Consider the following 6733-nt stretch of genomic DNA (forward strand, 5'->3'; position numbering starts at 1 on the left):
TGGATGGCACAAATAAAGCAATGCCAAAGTACACAAGCACACACACACACACACACACACATTTCATATACACACACCCTACCGGCACACATCCACCTCTGACACATATACTCATACCCTCCTTCACACACACATGCAAAAATATCCCTCACATCCCTCAGACACCTCTTATACACTCTCACATACACATGCACCCACCCAGAGAGACCCATCACACAGACATCTGCACCCAGAACACCCACACCTACAGCCCCCACAGAGAAAGAGAAAATGATGCAATTTCTTCATTAACCCTCAGATATACCCTCTCACACCACACACACACACACACACACCCCACACACGCACATATATTTGCCCCAACTCACACCCCAACATCTACATGCACCATCTCCATGAAAACAAATACTTCCTGAATTTGAGTCTACTTCTTTGGAAAGGGTCCTGAGTTTAATTTCTGGACCAGGACTCTGCTCCCCCAATCAGCTAGGGTGGGAGATGCTATGGATATAGAATATAGAATTCACAGTCCTGGAGGGAGGGGAGGGAAATCTTTGCAAATGCTCAACAAAGACACATAGCAGTCAGATTAAGGGATCACGACTGCACACTGTTAAAGAAGCCTGGTTACATGATGCGTAGCTGAGAACCATCCTCGCTTTCACCTTTCTACAGGACCTGAATGTAATCCGCTTCAAAGCACCTTTCAGGTGATTACATGCAGGTACTATAGAATCATCGTCTTCCTTCTCCTCCTCCTCATGGCATCCTTAATAATGTCCTTTTGCCCATAGCTCAGGGTGGTGTGGGCAAGGTTCACCACGATGGGGAAGTCATCGGCATCCTGCAGTACAGCATAACTGTCATCATAGTATTTGGATGTGGTAGAGGCAAAACGCTGCAGCTGGAACAAAATGTCTTGCACGTGTTTCTGATCCAATAACTCCACCTTCTCTATAACATCTCTCCTCCTTTTTGGCAAATTGTGAACGGGCCTCCGGCTGGCAGTATAGAATCAGATGGCATGCATGGTTGCCGGTGCTGATCTGGTACAAAGGTTCACCCAAGGCACTGCAACTGTACTTCTCATCATCCATTTTCTTCACTTTCAGACAGTAAGACAATAACTCAAACTTAATATCCAGGTATTTTTGGAAAGCCAATTTTGTATCTGGGATAGCTTTATTAAGGTAAGGATTCGAGTTCAGTTTGACACTCTTCAGCAGCCAGATTACAAAGGCCTCTCAGGCAGCTGGCTGAGGCTCCCTCATGCCGATGATGAAGAAAACATCTCCAAAATGCTCTGTTCATCTGTGACAGCTCAAAAAAAACAACTCAGGAGTTGCTTAGTGTGCCCCATCATATCCTTGGCACAGCTCCACTGTCCTCTCCTGCTCCTCTGGTCTCTTTAGCAGACCATCAGTATACAGGATGGCACGGCTCAATCCCAGGGCATCTGCTGTTCCTGAATTTATGTTCCCCATCAGTCCTAGGGATGTGAATCATTTTTGAACGATTAAAATTATCGTCAGATAATTTTAAAATCGTCCAAAATCGTTAGAGTGCACGATACAATACAAATGCCCCCGATTTAACGTCAGGGGCATTTGTATTGTATCGTTAAATAGGGCGCGGGAATTATTTGGGGGAGGGCGGGAAAACCGGCACACCAAAACAAATCCTAAACCCACCCCGACCCTTTAAAACCAATTCCTTACCCTCCCCCACCCTCCCGAACCCCCCCAAAATGTTAAGTTACCTGGTGGTCCAGTGGGGGGGTCCTGGCGCTCTCGGGCCATCAGCGCCATTTTGGCTGCCACTAATTAAAATGGTGCCGATGGGCCGATAAAAAAAACCCCCTCCTGACCCTTTAAATCGACCCCCCACCCTCCCGACCCTCCCGATCCAATTCACATCGCTAGGGAGGCCCGACCCTTTAAATCGACCCCCCACCCTCCCTATCCAATTCACATCGCTAGGGAGGCCCACGCCACTAAAAAAAAAACAAAACACCCGACCCTTTAAATCGACCCCCCCACCCTGATGAGTAAAGTGGCCGGCGCCATCTTTAAAGATGGCACCGGCCTTCCAGTGCTCCTACCATGTGACAGGGGCCGGCCAATGGCACGGATACCCTGTCACATGGTAAGGGCAAAGGGGCATCGGCGCCATTTTTTTTTTTTTTTTAGAACAGCTGATGCCGCAAAATCTCTCCCCGAGGCCCCCCTGGATCTCTCCTCTCCCCGAGGCCCCCCCTGGATCTCTCCCCGAGGCCCCCCTGGACCACCAGGTAATCTTAAAAGGTTTTGGGGGGGTCAGGAGGAGGGGGTCGATTTAAAGGGTCGGGTGTTTTTTTTTTTTTTATAGAGGCACGGGCCTCCCTAGCGATGTGAATTGGAATCGGAAATGATTCCAATTCACATATCTTAACGATCAGATTCCCCCCCTCCCCCAGCCGAATCTGATCGTTAAGATGATCTGGCACACGATTCACATCTCTAGTCTCTGCTTCTTTTTCTTTGGCACAGTGTCCAAAGACATCCCTTGCTTAAGAGCAGCCTGAAATGCATTATAACGGATGGTGATGTCAGCCTTCGCATTCTGGATAATCTCGGCCACCTTTATCCTTTGACAGACTTGCCATTCATGCTAGTGATCTCATCACCAGTTGCCAGGGTGCGGTCATGGGCTGTGGGCAAAGGGCATATTATTGAACACCTGAACAATGTAAACGTGTGGGCAATACTGGGCTCCTCTTCCGATACTAATCCCGATTAAATTCTGGGTATCCTTCTCTAGTACCACAGTCCCGGAAACATTGGAAATTCCTAGCTTTGTCTTCCTTGATGTAAACATCTGGGTCAGCGGGCATCTTGCTGGTCTCAAGAAACCACTGGTTTCAGAATACCCCACCTACACACCTATTGTGTGCCACTTCTACCTGTCACCGCTGGCAGCAGTTACACCTGTGCAGAGCAACTTCCCTTCTTCCACCACATTTCCCCTTCCTCCCTGTTGCGGTTCTGGCCACGAGCACCACGGCCAGGCCCTTACCTCCGGACCTGCCCCTGCTTCAGAGCTTTTTTTTGCGGCCTGGTTGGCCCCAGCTGGGGCTGCGCTGCTGCGAGCCCTCCCATGGATGCCCGGCTCCTAGGCGCACACGCGCGCGCCACTTGGGCGCTTTTCTAGGCCGTTTCCCGCCAGTGGTGACTCCGCCCAACTCCTGACGTCAGACACCGCGGCCTTGATAAGCCGGCCGCGGCCATCCAGTCTTTGCCTTGCAACAGGTTAGCCACCCGGTTTCCTGTTGTGCTGTGCCCCGGAGTGACTCGCTTTGCTTCGTCGCTCCGTTCCTGCTACAGTACCTGCCGGTTCCTGCTGGCTTGCTACAGTACCTGCTGGTTCCTGCCTGCCAGCTACAGTACCTGCTTGGTTCCTGCCTGATTCCAGTACCCGAATCCAGCTACAGTTCCTGCCTGGTCCCAGTACCCAAATTCAGCTACAGTTTCTGCCTGGTCCCAGTACCCGGAGCCTGCTACTGTTCCTGCCTGGTTCCAGTACCTGAATCCTGCTACAGCTCCTGCCTGGTCCCAGTAACCGGAGCCTGCTACTGTCCCTACCTGGTTCCAGTACCTGAATCCTGCTACTGTTCCTGCCTGGTTTCAGTACCCGAATCCTGCCACAGTTTCTGCCTGGTTCCAGTACCTGGAGCCTGCTACTGTTCCTGCCTGGTTCCAGTACCTGAATCCTGCTACAGCTCCTGCCTGGTCTCAGTACCCGGAGCCTGCTACTGTTCCTGCCTGGTTTCAGTACCCAAATCCTGCCACAGTTTCTGCCTGATCCAGTACCCGACTCCTGCTACAGTTCCTGCCTGGTTCCAGAACCCGAACCCAGTTACAGTATTGCTACTGTCTTAGTCTGGTTCCAGTTACCTGCCTGATCCACAACCCGCCTAAGTCCCAGCGGCCGGGTCCCTATGGGATCCTCCTGGGGGGGGGCTCGGCTTCCAAGGGTGAAGCCACCTAAGTCCCAGCGGTTGGGCTCCTACGGGCTCCTCCCGGGGGAGTACCAGCTTCCAGGGTGAAGAGCATCTGCATCCTACCTGAACATCTGCCTCCCGGCCTGCTATTCACTAGAGACATTGACCACCTTTCCCAGTCTCCAACAGGTCGGCCCAAGGGTCCACTAAGCAGAGACTCCCATAACACTCCCTTCCACTACCCTGGGAAGCACAAATTATGGAGAGGATATAAACTGGGCATGTAAGAACCCAGGTATTTGCAAATGAATGCTCCCAGTGCTGGATTCCATCCCCAAATCCCATTAGGTTGGAAGAATAAAGGAGAATGAGGAAATTACTGAGAGAAAAATAATTTGAATGACTCAGGTTTACTGTGCTTATGAAACTATTTCTTAAAAACACTGCTAGCAGGCTTCGCATTTACCAGATCTGAACTTAATGCTCCTTCATTTCAATTGGCCAAACACGCAGTTCATTTCTGAAGTCTGTAATTAATTGGTTAACGATTCCATTATAACTTCCTGGAAACATTACTCAAATAGGTAGAAAACCTATAAAGTCTAACTTTTCCTTATTGTGCATCTCCTTAGCACTATACTGGAGCTCACTAATTCTACCACAATGTTAACCATTCCTTAATCAGAATAATAATTCAATTTAACCACTTCAGATACTTGACTTTTCTAAAAATATACACAAATTTAAAATTAGTACATGGTATGTAAATGCCATAAACTAGATAGTGAATTTTATGTTTATTTCCTTAGCCCTACTAGATATCATAAACATGGAAAATTGTGTTCTAAATAAAATTACATAATTAAAATAGCAGATGATGGCAAACATTTCTGTCCACATTGCATGGATACATCCCAGTTGCTAACCATTAAAAATGACAACTTGTAAGGACAGTGTCTAAATTCAAGAAAGCATGGGGCAAGAACATAAGATCTTTGAGGGCATGGTAGGAAATGCAGACATGAAAAGTCGGTGTGCATGGGCAGACATTTTTTGCCAACATGTTTTCATGTTTCTATGTATCCCTCCTTATCCAGTTATAATTTTGCACCCCTCCCTTTTTTATGTCTAGTCACACAGCTGTGTTATTTATTTATTTATTTATTTGTTTATTTATTTAAGGTTTTTCTATACCGACCTTCGTTGTTGGTCATCAGATCGGTTTACAGATAACATGGAATCAGCAACAGTGCTTTACAGTGTAACCAATATAACAATTCTACAGGGTAACTATTTAACAAGAGTAACTATGATGACATTTTTTTAACAGTTTACAGGCAACATGTAGCTGGTGACAGTGCTTAGCAGTATAACCTATCTTACAATTTACAGCTTAACTAAAATGGCATTTTAACAGTTTACCAGGATCAGTTTGGTAGAGCATGCTATGCAGAGTACCACTTGGTGTATTTATCAATAGGCTTTGCGTTGGAATGATATGTAAGTAGATAGATATTTGGTTTAATCTACTGATTAGATATCGATTTAATCAGAAATACTACAATTTTGTGTTAGGGCTGTGGTACTATAGATAGACTAACATATGGGAGGTGAAGTTTAGTGTTTTTCTTGCATGGGAGCTACTTTGTGTTGAATTGTTTGGGTATGTGTGGTGGGCGTGCGTACATGTGGGGCTTGGAGTAAGGTGGTATATGATGTATTGTTGTAGGCTGTGGAGTATAATTCTTGTAATTATGAATATGCTTGAGTGAAAAGCCAGGTTTTCAGGGTTTTTTTTAATTTTTGTAGGTAGGGTTCTTGGCGAATGTCAGCAGGTAAGGAGTTCCAGAGTGTGGGGCCGGCAATTGATAGGGTGTGTTCCCTGGTGGTGTTCTAATGGGTGAATCTGGGTGTGGGAATGTTTAGAGCTGCTAGATAGTGTGATCGAGTAGGTCTGTTTGTCTTGCAGAAGGAGAAGGTGCTGCGTGACCACTTCATGTCTGGGTTGTGTAAGGATTTGTGTATTATGGTGAGGGTTTTGTAATGTATGTGTTGTTGGATAGGTAACCAATGTAATTCTTTGAGGATAGGAGTTATGTGTTCGTTTCTGCGCGTGTTGGTAAGAATGCGTGCAACTGCATTCTGCAGCAGTTGAAGGGGTGAGATGGTGTTTTTTGGAAAGCCAAGAAGTAGTGAGTTGCACTAATCTATTTTGTCCGGAAATCGTTAAAATGTAAGAGTGGTTTCAGTGTTTTTTAGTGTTTGCAGTTTGAAGTAACATTCCTTGAGTGAGTTCTTAATGAAATTTTTGTGATTGAGTTGATCGTCTATGATGAGGTGTAGTGATTGAGTTTTGAGGAGGTTGAGGTGTAAGGTTTGCTATAGGGGGATTGTTTCTTTGGTTGGGGATGAGTTGGTTCAATGGATGAGTTATTATTAAGGTTTCTGTTTTTGCAGTATTGAGTGCCAAATTGAGACTGGAGAGGAAGTTACTGATGGCTGCAAGTGAGGTTTCCCATGTTTTTATGGCTTTAGGTAGTGAGTCTGTGATTGGGATGACGATTTGTACATCGTCTGCGTATATGTAGTGTTTGAGACCAAGATTTGAAAGAAAGTTGCAGAGGGGCAGAAGATAAATGTTAAATAGGGTTGAGGAGAGTGAGGAGCCTTGGGGGACTCCTTGTAGTAAATTGAATGCTTTGGATTCTTGGTTGCCTATTCTAACTTTGCATTGTCTCTTTTTTAAGTAAGAGG

At 46.3% G+C, this 6733-nt stretch overlaps 1 pseudogene; it reads right to left on the reverse strand.

Annotated features, from left to right (window-relative positions):
* Nucleotides 1-727: 727 nt before the first annotated feature.
* LOC115083278 lies at nucleotides 728-2856 on the reverse strand (annotated as a pseudogene).
* Nucleotides 2857-6733: the final 3877 nt, after the last annotated feature.

Source organism: Rhinatrema bivittatum, chromosome 2 (genome assembly GCF_901001135.1).
Source record: "Rhinatrema bivittatum chromosome 2, aRhiBiv1.1, whole genome shotgun sequence".
Lineage (NCBI taxonomy): Eukaryota > Metazoa > Chordata > Amphibia > Gymnophiona > Rhinatrematidae > Rhinatrema > Rhinatrema bivittatum.